Here is a 17,875-nt window from a genome sequence, read left to right as displayed (position 1 = left end):
TTAGGTACTTGGGTGCTAAAAACCCATTCAGATCTTCAAGGGAGATTTTTCATTTATTTATGTGCGCTCTCATGTTTATCGTTATAAAACTGTTCATATTATCATGGAAGAAAACTCACGGCCTGTAAAAACTCTGCATATACATTTTTCATCCTCTGCAAGAGAAACAGAACGATTTACCCATTAGCATGAACACACCCTGGAAAAAAGCACCATCATTCTATGCATCTAAAAAATATCACCATAGCCTGTGTGAGAAGCACTCTGGTTCCTGCTGGCCTTTTCCATCTCCCCTCACAGCTCCACTCCCAAGCCTCCCTCTATTTTCTCTTCCCCACTCCCCCCCTCCCCAACCCCCAAGCCCTTTCCGCGTTGCTGCTTCCCAGTTAGAGGCTTGGGTGCAGTGTACCCAAGCAAAATTAAACCTCTGCTAAGAAGATCACATTGTTGTTACAAGAGCAATCCATATGTTTATAAAGTGTAGAAAATTAGGAACTGCAAAAGAGGCGAAGCTGGTGTTAAATGATATGGGAAGTGACACTTTACATAGCCAGTTACAATTAACACATTGATGGCATTTTGCTGGCTCCTTGCAGTGATAATGCTGTTGTCAAATGTGTTTAGTGCACCAAATCTCCTGGAGCCTTCAGCCAGGCAGCGAGCTTTTGACAGATTGAAGGTTCGGAGATAGGCTATCATGACAGATGGAAACTGGCACCGATGTTCAGCTTTCGCCGATCACAGGGGACCTGCCCCCCTTATTCTGCAGGGCTCGGCTCTGCAACCTTCCCCCTTCTGATGAAAGCAGGGGATGGCATTGTTAAATAGTGCATCTGTGTGAGTTAGACTCCTCTGATGAAAGCATAAGGCAGACGCGCCATGAAGCAAAAGACAGCCTCTGCTCTAGCTGCATTTTAGATAGACTTGAAGAAGACCCTAGGGAGCTGGGGGAAAACTTTGGTAAATTTCAGACATAAATGGAAAAAAAAGACCACTTATTAATTTCTTCCCCTCAAAGAATATAAACATACGCCTCTGATGATGAAATCCCAAAGAATGACTTTCATGAATAATTCCCCCAAGGTAGCACTTTTTATGGAGTTGTGTCAATATTTTTCTTCTCAACATCATTTTCTTGTTATTAATCAATTAATTCCCAAACAATCTAAGGAAATCTATAAGGAGATGCCCAGAGGCAGTTGTGTACAGTCGACTTGTCGGAAACTAATTCAATTACTCCTGGACACTCTTCTTGACACTGAGCTGGGTTCTTGAATCTACGTTTTAAAACCCAGGGCAGAGCGGGCAGAGCTTTACACAGCTGGGCACAAACGGGCAGATAATATAGTTAATTAACCTTTCACCCTCTCCCACCAGCCCCCTTTTAGAGAAATACACAAGTCATTTTATTTCGAATGCCCATCTATTTCAAAGGCTTCCACTTCAGCTCCTGTAGCTCTTTCTTCTGTTCTCTGACAAATTCCTCTTTAATTTCCTTAAACTGGCCGAAGAGCCCTTTTCCTTTGCAGTCTTAATCTTCAATTCCGCTCTTGCCCATACCGGTTGGGAGCAGCAAGTACTGCAGCCCATTTGAGGTATGATAATCAGCTGATTAGCTGGTGGAGTCGTTTTCCCTGTGGCTCTTTTGTGTGAAAAATCCTCACACTCAATTGACATGTGGACATCATAAAGCTGATGAAATGCAATTGTAATGAACAAGAGGGAGCGGCATCTGCAGCCATCTAAATGAAGGGCCCTTCCCTTGCGCCATGCTAATTCAGAAAATCTGCTCTTAACGTGTACTCCCCCTGGATTCCAAATCGAGGCGCATCTCCATGAATGCATATTCAAGAAGTGAATTAGCCTCTGTGGCAAGTGAGCGCCTAGCCTGACCAGACGGATTCTAATTTCAAGACAGATTATACTGCATCAACTGTAGTAATGATCTGACAGTTCATTTGTGACGGAGTCCTGCAGTCAGGTTTACTGCAGGACAGACACAGGTGCATAGAGAGCTGGCAAAATCTCTTAGACAAGACCAAAGGTGGCTTTGCTGTCAAATTATTTCAGGAAAATAGTCTGAAGGAGAAAGGAGGCAATACATTAAAAAATTTAACGTGTCCTCATATTTGCACTCTGGATGTAATGGTGGTTAATGGGTGTTCCCTATCCTGTTATAAGATCATGCATACCCAGCAGTTGTGAATTTAGAAAGAAAAAGGTAGTATTTCCCTCCCACATGCCTGTTCAGAGAGCTACATTACTTGCTAAGAAATTTCCAAATGAATGAAACTTGGCATACAAGTTTTTTCTTTTTTTCTAAATTAAATTTCACATGAATCAGTTTGTAAGAAGAAAAACTCAGACGTATTAGGGAGAGAAGCTGTTTATTTCCCCTGCTCACTCTGTGACAGCTGCTAATATAATATGACAGGTTTGTTCATCACTACTTTGGATCACCTTTGAGGTTTCTGTACTACTCTTTCTATTAATACATGTTAATTAATGATGGTGAGGAATCTCGCCTTTCTATTGAAAAGCTCAAAGCAGTTTTCAGACATTGATTTATCTTTGAGAGTTAGAAAGAGGGTGGGTATTAGCACTGCTATTTTTATAGAGATGAAAAGAGAAGAGTGGTGATAAACGGACTTGTGCAAGGTCACACTGCACCCCAGTCCCAGATCTCTGCCTTGAACTCATTCTCATCCCTCTTCACAGCTTTAGACACAGAAATTACTCCAGGGAAAGGGTTACTAATCCAACATTAAGGAGACTCTTTAATAAGCACTGCTAATAAAATAGTACATGCCTTAAAAGCAAACGAACAAGACAAGCTTAATAAGAATTGTTGTTACTACTGGGTAAGCCACCCAGCATCTGCATGGTGCATACAGAGGTTCTCATCAAGGCACATTAACGTGATTACAAGAGCCACTCCTCAATCTTTTTATGCTTCTCTTCAGCACGCACATTCACCTTGATCTATGTTCATGCAATTCAGTGTATCTCAATAATGGTGCAGCATGTGCCTATAGACACATTCATAGATTATTTTTGCTTCCTCCCGTATGTCTGGAGGCAATTTTGGGGGGTGGCTGCTGAGAGCTATGGTTGTACACCTTCCTCCTCTAGTAATCAGGAGTTAGCAAGCAGATCATTGGCTGTCCACGTCAGGTGGAGCAGTGCACTAGGCACTTCAGGGAGGTAGGTGGAATGAGACAAGTCTGTCCCCAAAGGCAAGCATGCCTAACATTCATATACAGGAAAGACAGATACATGTAAGCAAACAAACTTCAAAAAGCATGACCCTCATTCCAAGTCTGCCAGGACACGTATGCAGCCCCCAAATCAACTACTGGCTGTTTTCCAAAATCTACTTGTAAACTGGTTCTTTCAAACCCACAATGCCTTTATCCATGGAAGTGGAGTTGTAAGTGGTGGCTATATTCTCAGGCCAGCTGTCAAAGCCTCTTTAACCTATAGTGTAGCTGAACGCACTACTAATAGTGCACATACAAGTATAGCTGAAAGACTGTCATTGCACTAAAGGCGACGTTTAGGCTCGGAGATCAGGTGGCATCTGTTCAAATCTCAACTTTGCTATTCACCATCCTGGGGCCTTGGCACAAGCTATTTAATCTCTCTAGGACTGAATTTTCTGTGAAAGGGGTTATAATAGTACTTCATAAAATTGTTGTTAGAAGAATTAAATGAGATAAGACACAGAGTGAAAAACCTTACTGATATAACATGCTCAATAAATGCCAGGGAGGAATAAGGAGATTGTTTACATGTTTTGTGTTTGAGCTGTTTCTCAAATTCCTTGATGATATTTCTCACACCCTGATTCTAAGGGTATGAAGAGACTTGTGTATATGCATTTCTTTGTTGAGGAAGAGACCGTCCCCGTTTTTGTAAGAGAAGGTATTACAGCCTAGAGGTTAAGAGTTAGATTCCAAAGCCAGAATGGGTTCAAGTTCTGCTCCTGCCACTTACCAGCTATGTGACTGTGGGCATGTTACTTAGTTTCTGTTTCTCATCTGTAAAATGGGGATATTATTTATACACTAGAGGCTGATGCATGAAAATTCGTGCAAAAGTAGGCCTTCCTTCCCTCAGCTGCCGGCACTGGCTTCCCCCTCGGCACCTGGGACCCAGGCTTCCCTCCTCCGGATGCACACAGGTACTCAGGACCCGGGTTGGCTTCCCCCCAGCCCCGGCTTGGTCAGAAAAGACATCTGGAAGACATCTGGTCTAATTAGCATATTGGCCTTTTATTATTATAGACTAGTGGCCTGGTGCACAAAATTCATGCGGGGTGGTGGGGCTCAGCCCAGCCTGCACCCTCTCCAATCAGGGAGCCCTTGGGAGATGTCTGACTGCTGGTTTAGGCCTGATCCCTGTGGGACATCCCTAAATCAGCAGTCAGACGTCCCTCTTGCAATCTGGGACCCCTGGCTCCTAACCGCTCACCTGCCTGCCTGCCTGATCACCCCTAACTTCCTCTGCCTGCCTGATTGTCCCTAACTGTCCTCCCCTGCCGGCCTGATCTCGCTCCCAACTACCCTCCCCTGCCAGCCTGATCTCGCCCCCAACTGCCCTCCCCTGCCAGCCTGATTGCCCCTAACCCCCTGCCTGCCTGATCTCGCCCCCAAATGCCCTCCCCTGCTGGCTTGATTGCCCCTAATTGCTTCTGCCTCGGCCCTTACCACCATGGCTTTGTCCGGAAGGAAGCCGGATGTCAGAAGATGGCCAGTTGACCCAGTCTAATTAGCATACTATCCTTTTATTAGTATAGATAGATTATATGGGATAGGATTGCTTAAATGGGGGGGAAAGCCTTTTTTAGCAGGAGGAGATGCTCTTGGCAGACAAAAATACATAATCCCTATAGCTGGACTGATAGCCAGCCATATGCAATATACTGCCAAATTGGTCCTTAAAAAATTGAGCCTGACCGGTTTGGCTCAGTGGATAGAGCATCAGCCTACGGACTGAAAGGTCCCAGGTTCGATTCTGGTCAAGGGCATGTACCTTGGTTGCGGGTACATCCCCAATAGGAGGTGTGTAGGAGGCAGCTGATTGATGTTTCTCTCTCATTGATGTTTCTAACTCTCTATCTCTCTCCCTTCCTCTCTGTAAAAAATCAATAAAATATATTTTTAAAAAATTGAACTGCTTTCTTACACCTTACACCAAACAGCTATTGCCCTTAAAACCCCTCCTCAGCTCCCATCTTAGGTTCTGCCTTCGCAGTTCATCTAGATTAGGTTCTGATTGTTCAGTTTCTATGCCAGTAGGCATCAAAAGCTCCACCTCCTAGGCAGCCATTGGCTCCTCGCACTTCACCCAGATTTGGTTCTGATTGGTCAGTTTCTATGCCAGTCAGAGTCTCCGGGCCTATCTCTGGGCCTGATCAGAGAGGCGGGGCTGATCAGCAGCCCCTATGGCTGCTGGGGAGGCCCGGAGAGAAATAGAGGCAAGGGCTGATCAACAGCTGCCATGGAGGCTGCAGATCAGTCCCTGCTTCTGTCTCCAGGCCTGATCTGCAGCCCCCTCAGTAGTCAGTGCTGGGTTGCCGCGGCTGGTTTTCGGTTGAGCCTTTGTTCATTACGGACCCTGGCTCTTTATATATATAGATATCTCATAGGGCTGTTGTAAGGATTAAGTAAATTAACATATGCAAAGTGACTTGCTTGTAAGCACAATACAAGAAAATGTAGCTCTTATAAGTATACCATGGCCTGTCATCAGCAATGATGAATAAGCAGGAACCAAGGCCCGGTTAGAAATTAATGATTGTCTTCAGGTTACTGTTAGTAAGTAATGATGTGGGACTCCAGCTTGGTCTTCTAATCCCTTGTCCTGTGTTCTTTCGAGGTCATGGTTTTCCTTCTACCACAAACCTGTGGGGCACCCTGAAGTATTAGTTAACATTTACTGAGTACTCGGTGTGTGTACAGAACTGGGCTGATTTCTATAGAATTTCCTTAAAAAAGAGAAGTTATACTTGAGACTCTAAATCAGGAGTTGGCAAACTATGGCCATAGGCCAAATCAGAGCATTGCCCATGATTATATGCCATGTGAGCTAAGACTGGGTTTTGCATTTTTAAATGGCTGAAAACAGTTTGAAAGATGAAGAATATTTTGCAACACATGAAAATTATATGAAATTCAAATGTCAGTCTCTGTAAATGAAGTTTTATTGGATCACAGTTACACCCACTTATTTCTATATTGTCTACAGGTGTTTTTGTGCTACAATAGCAGAGATGAGCGATTGTGACAAAGACCATAGGGCACACAGAGCTTACCTTACTTACTACCTGGCCTTTTGTAGAAAAAGTGTGCCAACCTCTGATCTAGACACAAGAAGATTGATTCTGTCTGGTTATTGCTGAGAGGAGTTAAAAGATTCACTGGTCTAAGCCTCAGATTGGCTGAGATGAGAATGCAATTGTCTTCCCCGACCTCCATTAATGGTTTAGCATTATGGTCTGAAATATATTAGGCGGAGCAATGTTGTTGTTGAACTCACACACTAAGGAATCAGGCTGCTGGATCCAATCCCAGTTCTATGACTTTCCAGTTAGGTAAGTTACTTAATTTTTCTTGTGCCACTGTTTTCTTATCTATACCATGGGATTGTTTGCAGGATTATGTGAGTTTTTCCATCAAAAGCATTTTTAAGAGTTCCTTGCACATTGCCAGCACTATGCTACTGTTAGCAATTGTTACTTTTGAAATCTCAGGACCCTTTGGAGAAGAAGAGAAAGATACCTTTCTCAGAGCAATGGGCAATGTATCTTTGCAAGCTCACTCCTCTCACTGTCTCTCCTCAGCCAATGCCCACTCATTCCTTTGGCTGCACAGATGTCTATGTCTTGCCTATCAAACTTTTCTTGAGTTGTTTACTTCTTTGTGCTTCCATAGAACACTATACATCCTTCCTTGAGGCTCTCCTATTGAATGAATAAGGAACTGTATACACATTTTTGTCTGTACTAGATGGTGAGCTCCTAGAAGAAAATCTTCTATCTTTGTCCCACAGTGCCTGGTATGTGGGATATAAGATATGTCACAGTATCAGTAAACATTTGGTGAATTCAAGAATAAATAATAGGCTAGAAAACTGCAGGGTGGGGAAGTCTCTAAGATTTGTTTTTAACGTATGAAAGCTTCCTAAATGTGGCAATGAATCCCTTCAAGGTACAAGCTTGCAATGCAATTAAATTGGAAATTTTGAAGCTTAAAACAAAGGCAGATGGATACCTTCGCTAGAAGTAGAAATCATAGAACAGAAATTCTTGGCTGTGGAGAAGCTTTGCGTGAGTAGGCTGAGACACCCTCAGTGGCTATGTGATCTTGAGCAGGGCCCTTTCTGACTTTGGATTTTCATATTTCATTGGGAAAAAAAAAACAAAACAATTAAGAAACTGCACAATTGATAATCACCAAGGCCTCTTCCAATCCCCAAACTATAATTTTTGCTTCTCCCAGAAATCTTACCAAATTCTGCTCACCTATGAGCAGGGCTTCTGGATATTGCTGGTAGGTAAGTTGCTTAAGTTTTCTGAACCTAAGCTTGGAAAATAAAGAGTAATGTGATTACTGAAGTGTACAAAAGAAGATGAGAGGCAAAAAAGAGGGAGAGAGAGAAAAACTTTATAAAAGAGGTAGGGACCATACTGGCTCTGGGTGCTGGGCTGAGTCGGGGTTAATGGGAAGGAGACAATAGGAAGCTTTGGATGGTGTTAAGAAGTGGAAACACTTGACCAACTTTGTGTTTTACACTTAGAACCCTGGCCTGGACAATGTGGCTCAGTGGTTGAGTGTCAACCCATGAACCAGGAGGTCACTGTTTGATTTCTGGTCAGGGCACATGCCCGGGTTGCAGGCTCAATCCCTAGTAGGGAGCGTGTAGGAGGAGGCAGCTAATCACCGATTTTCACTCACCATTGATGTTTCTATCTCTTTCTCCCTTCCTCACTCAATAAAAACATATTTTAAAAAAGCAAAAACAAAAACTGGCCACAGTGTGGAAACTGGATTGGAGAGAGGAGGAGAGCCAACATACAGTAGTACCAAAAGAGGTATGGGCTAGCTAGAGGGTACTTAAGAGACTGGATTTTAATCTGGAAAATTTAGATAAAACAGAGCATTCGGGCAAATGGAATGCCATTCACATGATAGGCAAACAAGAGAAATAATACTTCTGCTCAACTTTTATTTCTTGTATTATTTCCCCAATTAAGAAAAAGTCATGGGCTTATATATTTGTGGGATCACACTGGAGTCAAGATAGGGTAGGCTCTCGGTATGAATCTTAACTCTGCATTAACTCTGGGATTTTGGGTAATGCATTTTACCTTTTTAAGCCTTAATTTCCTGGGCTGTTCCTCTCAAGGTCATGGTAAGGATTAAATAAAATGAGGCATGTTAAAACGCATATCATAGGGCCTGGTAACCAGCAAGCAGTCGATTAATGTTGACTATTATTACTAGAGTGCTTTGGGTTTGCTCCAGATGCAATCTCCTCAAGCCTTCAACTCTGTCTTTATTTTAGAAAAATAGATTTAGAAGGCTCAAGCTTATAGTCTTCTGCCAAAAGTGCATAAAAAAACACACAAAACAAAACTGGGTAATTAAAATAAAAGTCTAAAACCACTATTCTAATATGAATTTAATCCTTGGAAACCCAGAACCAATTAAATGGAGCTTTTGGTTAAGTTAAATGCAGTTCTTTGAAATCAGCTGAAACGCACGGCTTGCAGCTCAAAGGTTCCAGAGAACTTCACGTGTGTGCTTGGGAAGCAGCAAACAAGGTCAGTATTGATAGCTCACGCTTCAGTGAGTGTATCAATTTAAAGCCTCATCAGTGATTCTCACTCATCTGCAGCCCTGCATGGCTGTTGTCTTGTAAGAACCGGGTGACTTACGAACCCATTAAGTAACTTCTTCACTTGTGCTCTAATGAGCCTATTGTTTCCCTGGAAGAACACAAACATCTGAGTACAAGCACAGGCTGGAAGCCACAATGAGAGGGTGCAGATTTCCTGACCTAGGGGCTGTTTTTGTTTTGATTCTCTGTGCGTTTCAATTGCTTTGCCAGCCTCGCCAGGTACACATTTATAACAAATCCTGAGTAGAGCTCTCCGGGTCCCTCTGCCCACTTCGAAGTGCTCTGTTTATAGCTTTCATCTGCTGTACAGGGTGCATGTGTGTGACCTTAGGGAATTTTCGTATCAGATACTTATCTCCTGTTCCCCTGACACCAGCCGGTGCCTTGCAGTGAAGATTACCCCTCTCCCCATTCCTAGGTCCATGCTGCCTTTGTAGAGATCAGATGAACCTGCTGCAGTGGAGGGGCACAGAGCCCACCCACAAAGAGGGCATCCTGGGGGTATCAGCCAAGAAGTTCCCCTTGCAGTCCCTGTTTTTCTGTTACCATAACTCAAGGTTACTGTTCCCATGTCCTCTACACACAGTATCACACAGAGATAAAAGATTGAAAATTAGTCCCTTAGGATTTGGGCTCAACACTCTCCGTGGAGGTATAGTGGGTAAAAAACATATGTTTATTTACACTTGGCACTCTTTGTTTAGAGAACAAACCTGATATAGTTGAAGGGCATGGGTTGGAAGAAGACAGCAAACACAGACAGCTAAACAGTTCTATTTCAGGAATGAAGAGGAATCTGAGGATGGGAAAGGGCAAAGAGGAGAAAAAGCAAGGGGGAGACAGAGCCGGACACTAGAGGATGCTGGAGTCCACCCAGGAAGATGGCTGTGGAGGATTTCCATGGAAGAATGACCAGAGGATTTTTAAGAAAATCTAACACTCCATTATAAGTTTTTTGCATAGCTCACCTCCCCAAAGTTTCAGAAGGTACTTGTTTGAGAGGAGCTCAATAACAAAGGCAAAGGTGGAGTACCCTGAGGGGCCAGGGGTGGAGAGTAAGCAGAGAAGAGCCCCAAAGGCAAGAAGTGAGTAGAATCAAGAGCAGCCAAAGTGGCCATGAGAACCACTTTGGGAATTTTCAGAAACGGTGGGAAGGACTTCACAGGATGTTAGAGAGATGCTGGAGAGCATTTCATTTACATGTTAACGTACAGGGTAACCTCAGCTGCAGCCTGGGTCCCATAAACTCTGTAAAGAACAACATCAGTCACTCATGCCTTCTAATCCATTAATTTAATTCTCTGTGTAGGTTTTCATATATCTTGTCTTCAGTAAGTTTTCTTTGATTATGAAGATCAACACATACTTGGTCCTTGAAAAATAAATTTGGTCAAACAGGATGCTAGGAAGGTGGGAACTGTAATAATCTAAAGCTCATTGGAACTCATTTCCTGCTTGGTATCCTCCCTACGGTCATTACAGGGATGGGAGTGACAACTGCCCCTTGGGAGTAAGGAAACCTGCATTACTAGAGGGTTTAAACAGAGCCTGACCAGTTGACCCAGAGTTGTACTGGGGGATTCATGTGTCATATGGAAGCTGGACAGATAGGCCTCCAGACTCTTTAAACATTGAGCTTCTATCACATGGGGGAGGACTTAAAGCTTTCAGAGAAGTTAAAAATGCCCCAAATGTTTGTGGCTGTTTTGAAAGAATGTATATTAGGCCTTTCCACAGCTCTATGTTAATCTGTTCCAGTTTATGCTAATTATGTTCTCATTGCTTGGAGGAAGGAGAGGAGACTTGGACCCTCTCCAAGGGGTGGAGGTGCAAGCTGCCCATGCGGTGCGTTGGCAGGAGGTGGCATTTAGCATGCTGGGGGACCCTGCAAGTGCCCATAGGGCTGGGGAGCTGCACAGCACCTTTGTGATCTGTACTCTGATATCACCGCGATGGGGGTGAACGGGGGTGGGTGGGTCCTGAAGCCACACTGCACCTGTTCGCAGAGGTTTAGATTGGGGTGGTTGGGGAAGAGCCACAACTTCTAACATCCCAGCATTTCCTCTGTGGGTCAAAACCATGGGTCTAAGAAACTCTAGGGCCAGAGTAGTGAAAAGTGAGGGTGTAACTTCATTGGGAGGAGCACAGAGTTTCTCCTGATAATCTCTCATCCTTTCTCTATTCTTGATAAAAGTCATTGCATACAGGTATGAGGTACAGAATCACAGTTTGCTCACACTGCAACTCAGAAGTGCAGAGAAAATGCACTTCGAAACTTTGGTTCTACGACTGATTACTTTTCTTTATGAACCCCAGCTCAGAGTATCAGGAGGAAAATATATATATATTTCAGCTGAGTCCAGTTTAAAGCTTTGTCTGATAAAATAATTTGCAAATAAATTGCTCTACTTTTCAGATGCCTCCCTGCCTCTGCTTGTCTCTCTAATGTGGCTTCTAGATGGAGTGTATGTGACCTCAGGGCACTGAGGAAGACAGGCACTTAGATCCATGGGTGTCCACATAACACCCAGTGGCTCATCCACAGCAGTGCCTACTTATGCCTGTCCATGTGTGTCTTGTTGACATTTGCAGTTATGGTCCTTGGCAGATGGAGCCAGTGGTGTGATCATTTTCCTGGTCACCCTCGTGATGCTGGGGTGGGGTTAGTCCTGACTACTGGCTTTGCTTCTTCTGGATTTAACTTGCTTCAGGACTCCCTGCGGCCTGCGGCAGCTCTTGGTCAGGCCTAGGTAGGGTTGCTAGACTTAGCAAATAAAAATACAGGACACCTGCTTAATCTGAATTTCAGATAAACAATACTTTTTTTTTACTATAAGTATGTCCCACGTATTCCATGTCATGTTATTTGTTATTTACCTGAAATTTAACTGGACATCCTGTATTCTATCCAGCTACCCTCCTGTACGACCCAGAGTCCTCAGACACAAGGGCCGTGGCTCCTGAGGAGAGAGTCCTTTTGGTCAACTCACCAGCCACAACTTCAGGAACCTTCTGTGTCTTTCACAAGGCACATGCTAACATCTGAATACCTTTTATACACAAAGGAGTCAGGGATTCCTTGGGGTACCCAAACCCAAACCCTTTCTGGCTAAACAACTATGCTGGGCTGTCACTTCTCCCCTAATGTAGGCACCCAAGACAGTGCCAAGAAAGTCTGTGAGCACGATGGGCATGGGGCAGGAGCCCTTTCTGCCTTTGCTGTGACCGCCCTCCCCACATATCTCTCATCCTCCTCACCTTCTGCTCCCCCCCCCACCCCCCCGCCCCATTCCTTTCTTGCTCAAATCCCCCAGGCAAGAGGAAATGAGTTTCTCTTTGATTTCTCCCATGTCATATCCTCCTCCTACTATAGTAGAACAAGCAAGCTTCAAGCCTGGCTGCCATAGCAGAAGGAATATTTTATTTGCACTATAGGCAGACTCTGTGACCTTTCTTCTGTACTCTCGGTTCTGGTTATGTTAAAGACAGAAATAAAGGAATGTAGAAGGCCCCCTCTCAAGGTAATAACTTGGCTTGCATGGTTTTTGTCTTGCTACAAAATCCTATATTGAATGTTTTTTTTCCCTGTCTTTTTTTTCCCCTCCATACCAATTCTGTTCTCCACCTGGGTAGAAGGATATTGCCAGCTGATTGAAGATAAGATCATGAGCTTGGAAAAGCTACAGAGAAAGATCACATTAATAATTTTTCACAATACCTCCTCATTATATTCACTTTATGAGGTACTGGCTGACATAAATCCTTCAACTTTGAGCTGTCCTCAAAACTTTTTACACCATCCTTATCTTACTATTGAGATGCTTCTTGTAATATAAACTTCTATTATGAGGAAAGTTGACTTTGTCTCCTGAAATCTTCCAGGGATAAATTAATTTCTGGGTGATAAAATACTTGGGTGTGGTTTTTTTCCCACTGAATTATGAAATTTCTCAAAGGCACAGAAAGGTAAGTAAAATAAAATAGCAGCATGCAGGTATCTGCCATCCAGATGAGATTCTTGAGACAGGAGTTTACAAATTTCAAGTTTATAAAGATAGCAATCAATTTAAAAAGATATGAGAAAATTATTTATATATGAAACAATTGTTCTTAAAATATCATCTTTATATTTTTCTAGTATTTTAGACTGCAGGTTGTATTGCTCTGAAGTAAATAATCTAGCTACAAGGATAAAATTACATCATTTGAGTGGAAGATGCAAAGAAGGGAAATTGTGTATTATGGATACATTCCATGTTGACTTCCTGAAATGCTATTTGTGGACTGAGCAATGGGAGGAAGAGTATGGAATCCTGTTAGTTTGGAAATAAAGTCATTGCTTGCTCCAGGTATTCTGTGCCTCTAGGTTCCTTGCCTTTTTTCTGCTTTGCCCAGGTGGACCAATAGCTCCAATATGTGTTACCTTTGTAAGACTGTTTATATAACCAATCATTTCTGCATTCTCAGCACATGATTTTAAGTTGCTCGTGTTTCACAATTTTTGTTCTTTAGTTTCATAGACTCTGAGGTGAAAAGTAAGTGTGAGACAGTCCAGTGCAGTCTCCTTGTTCTGTAGCTTGAGAAAGATGAGGGCATCTGCTCTCTAGCCAGTGGGAGGCATTCAGAGATGAGGAGCTGTGCACAGACCCATGCTCTTCCATCACCTGCTGCACCATTCACCTTCCTTCTGCCGATTAACAAAAACAACCCACCGTACCTTCTGGTATCAAGAATGTCGTAAAGTTTAAATTGGCCTATCTTGTAATTAACTACACTTTAAGGGTTTGGAGGTAGGCTAAGCGCTCCACTGCAGCATATTAACAGTTTCACAAGGAGGAAGGGGAATTGGAACAAAAGGCAAAAAAGGAAAACATGTTCTTTATTTGGTGGCAATGAAATCTGTTTCAATGTTATTGGATTATAATGGCCCAATTTTTATCTAGAAACTGTGCCTCTGGAAATACAACCCTCAAAAATGAATAAAAATTTTTCACACATTTTTTAGTTTAACCTCAATAATGGTATAGAAAGTTTACCTACTGGTAGCCACTTTTATAGGCATTGAGGTGGTTTTTTATTCATGTAGTTTTTTTTTTTCTGAGAAACACTTATTTTCTGCATCATCATTTATTTATTTCAGGAAAAAGAAGATCCATGACCCTCCATGTTCTGAGTACATTTCCACGTACATGGATTACTTCTTTTTTGCCCCCTAGTTTCAACGTGGAGCACCTAACACAGCCTCCCTGCTCTTGGATGGGCTCTTGCTTATGCTTTACTGACTTTTCAACACTTGACTTCTACTTCTGAAAGCAGCTCCAATGCTACTTGCTTCATGAAGCTTTGGTTTCCATTCCTATGTCTACCCTCTGCAAAAATGAAGCTTTGCCACCTTAGTGTTTCCATAGCCCATTATTTATCGTTCTAATATGCTAAATAAGTAACCAACATGTGGAAAACTTGCCACTTTATCAAATACATTTCACTTAATTACAGCACTTGGCAACATCCTGCATTGTTACTTGGCTCAACATCTTAGCTCTTTCACTGGAACCTAAGAACCTTAATAGTGAACTTTAATTTCATATTTGTTTTTGTGTAACCCACTGTGTTATGCTTTGCATAGGCTAAGGGTCCCAAATGATATTTGTTGGCACTGAGTGGGTAGTGGACCAGAAGGGATTAAATTCCTAAATGTCAATAGATTGCTCCTTGTTGTCAGATGAAGGCTCTGGTGGTGACCCAGCAGGCACTGCTAGCCTCAAATTCCACCTCTGACTTTGAAGTCTGGCAGCCACCTCAGAGCATTAATAGGCAAAGCTGTGACTTGCTGGGTAATAACACACTGCCTTGGAATAATCATTTTCAAATGAATCAACAACAGCAGCTATTTGCCTGATCTAATTAGCATCACCTTTTTTTTTTTTGAGGAGGCAGAAAAAGGTTGGCATATTCTGCATGATGCAACATGCAGCAAATTATATAGACAAGGCAACATCACAGGTCAGGCACTCACCTCCGGGGCTGAGGGCTTCCTGGCAGTCTGCATCCCCCTCCTTTCCTGCACTAGCTCAGTAAAATGGCTGGTATCATTTCAAGTATGAGAACCACAATGAATCCTTAATTTGAGATTTAGCCCAAATGTGGTCCCTGTATTTAGAGACTTGCTTCACAAGAGCAATGCAAGAACAAAAGTGAAATTCTTGCATCCAAGAACATTTGGGAAACAATTTAACCTGAATGAGAAGTTAACTCTGCCCATCTATATGGCAGTTATGTACACACACACACACACACACACACACACACACACACACACACACATGAACAGTGTTAGCTCTGGTCCTTTCTAAAAGTTAAGAGGCATTTGTTTCCAAAGCCTAGGTTATGGGGTAATCTGAGAAGGGGTGGGCTCAAAGGGAGGACAGACAGGAGGGATGACTCCATCTTTTTGAGGAACGTGATTCCCTAAAACTGGAAGGAAGATGTGTATAGGGGAAGGGTAGTCTGTTAATGGCTGAACGATGTGCTCTCTCACTTAGGTACAGTGGAGCTTGGACTTGGGAGACGTGACAGTGGTTTGGGGAGTGTACCCTAAGGCACTGGTGAGCTGGAGCCAGCTTGCCAAAGAACGTGACACCATGTGCCCAAGTGCCACCATGACAGACTGCAAACTGTCCTTTCCCCATATTTTCAGAAATGTGTGAGCTCCCCAGACGCTTGTTAGACCCTAAGATAAGGAAGGGCCACCTCTGATGGCTGAAATTGATTACTCTATCCATCCTGGTGAGGTTGAAGCCCGATAGAATTTGGTTTCCAAAAATACAATGTGGGCTCTAGATCCAGACTCCTGTGTTCATACATCTGGCCCTGCCACTTGGTATGTGTACCTTGCTAGGTGGGAAAGCATCTCAGTATACTTATCTTTAAAATGAGAAAATCATATTATCTACTTTATAAGGTTGCTGTGAGGATACAACGAATCAATACACGTGAAGCCCTTAGAGCAGGGTCTGGCATAGATGAAGCACTGTCTAAGTGTTCCTTCTCCTTGCTGCTGCGACGGGGGTATGTGGGAAGCATAATTCATATATGGGGCATTCACAGCCCCACTGCTATGTAAGCGTGTCCTTTGCTTAATGTCCTCTTTTATGCTGTTAATTTCAGGTGGTAGGCGCTTGGAGGGTGTCAGGGTCTCCATCCGTTTATTTATTCTTGCATTGCCTCAGTGCTTTCATAGCATCTCCTGGTCAGCTTGAACTCTCCTTTATGACTGAAAGCACTCCCATCATCCCCTCTACCATGTCCATTTCATAAATCCTCATCTCTGTAGCCTCCCCCAGGTTCCTGACACACAGTAGGCGCACAGCAAACAGTTTTTAGGGTGAAATGAATTTAGATCTGTTGTAGGGTATTCAGCAGAGTACTCAGGCTTTAATCAGGGCTTTCTGATGAGACTGAAAAAAAAAACACTCCAATTACCATTATTTATTAAAGGATTTAGAATAATATGGCTCCTTGGTCAAGAGGAAACAGGCCCCGAAGGAAGTCATTACCAGAAGACCACACGGATATTTAGAGAACTGGCTCCCTGAGTCCTCTGTGCTCAAAAGCCTCCAGGTCAGAGGAACAGATCACGCTCCTCTCTTGAGAGAGCAACTGAAGGCCAGAGACCTTACTTCTATCAAGGCAAGAATCCTCATGGAACCAGATTTTGGGGTTGGAGACAGCTGTTTCACAGTAAGCACAGATTTTTTCAGGGGGACTGGATTTGCTAACTAAAGCAGTCAATAAACTTTTCCTGTTTCCTCCAGTGCTAAGAAAGCACCTAGCCAAAAGACGCATTTCTTCAATTCATGAAGAAGTGTTTCCATGAAGCTCATGGGTTAACAGTTAGCCTTATATCAATCAGTTAAGTTCTCTTTGCTTAACAAATAAAAAAAATGTGTTTGGAAAAACAACGGGCACATAGCAGGGTTGGCTTTCTGAATTAATATTCCAATGACAACAATAACAACAGACAGTGATTGCACATAAGATTTTGTGCTGGTTTTTTCCGTGTGTCATTTCATTCAGTCCTTACAGGTACCTTAAGAAATAGACTATTATTTTCTTCCCTTCATAGGTGAGGACATGAGGATGAAGAGATGTTAACTGACTTGTCCAAAGACAAACCAGCTGATGAGCAGTACCCAGGCATTGAACTCTTCTTTCTGTCTGGAAGCACTCCTACCATCCCCTCTAAACATTACAGTTTAAAAATTAAAGAATGGACCAACTTGGGCCATAAAGGAGTAGGAGTAAATAAAGTGATGACTGAAACAGAAATAAATTCACTTTTCTCTGAAATAATGGTCACAAGGAGTAAGGAGTTTAAAATCCACACTTGGATTTAATTTTTTTTTATTGAGATAACATTGGTTTATATCATTATATAAGTTCCAGGTGTGAAACCTTATAACTCAAAATCTGCATATACTACATGGTGCTCACCACCAAAAGTCTAGTTTCACCATACAACTGACCCCCTTAACTGTTACACCCTCACTCCACCCCCTTTCCCTCTGGTAACCACCAATCTGTTATTTGCCTCTATGAGTTTGTTTTTTGGTTTTTGTTTGTTTGTTCATTTGTTTTTATTTCATTTTTGTTTTTTATGTTCCACATATGAGTGAAATCATGTGGTATTTGTCTTCTTCCACCTGTTTTACTCACTTAGTATAATAACCTCAAGTCCATCCATGTTGCTGTATACAGTACTATTTCATCTTCTATGGCTGAGTCCTATTCCATTGTATATATCACATCTTTATCCATTCATCTGTGCATGGTTTTCTTCAGCATACAGAAGCTTTTACTTAGATGTAGACCCATTGTTTATTTTTGCTTTTATTTCCCTGCTAGAGTCAAATCCACAAAAACCTCACTAAAACCAATGTCAAAGAGCTTACTGTCCTTGTGCTCTTCTATA

This window comes from Myotis nattereri (assembly GCF_964212035.1).
Source record: "Myotis nattereri genome assembly, chromosome: 7".
In the NCBI taxonomy this organism is placed as follows: domain Eukaryota; kingdom Metazoa; phylum Chordata; class Mammalia; order Chiroptera; family Vespertilionidae; genus Myotis; species Myotis nattereri.
The sequence above is the reverse complement of the archived record's forward strand: the minus strand, read 5'-3'. Positions refer to the sequence as shown.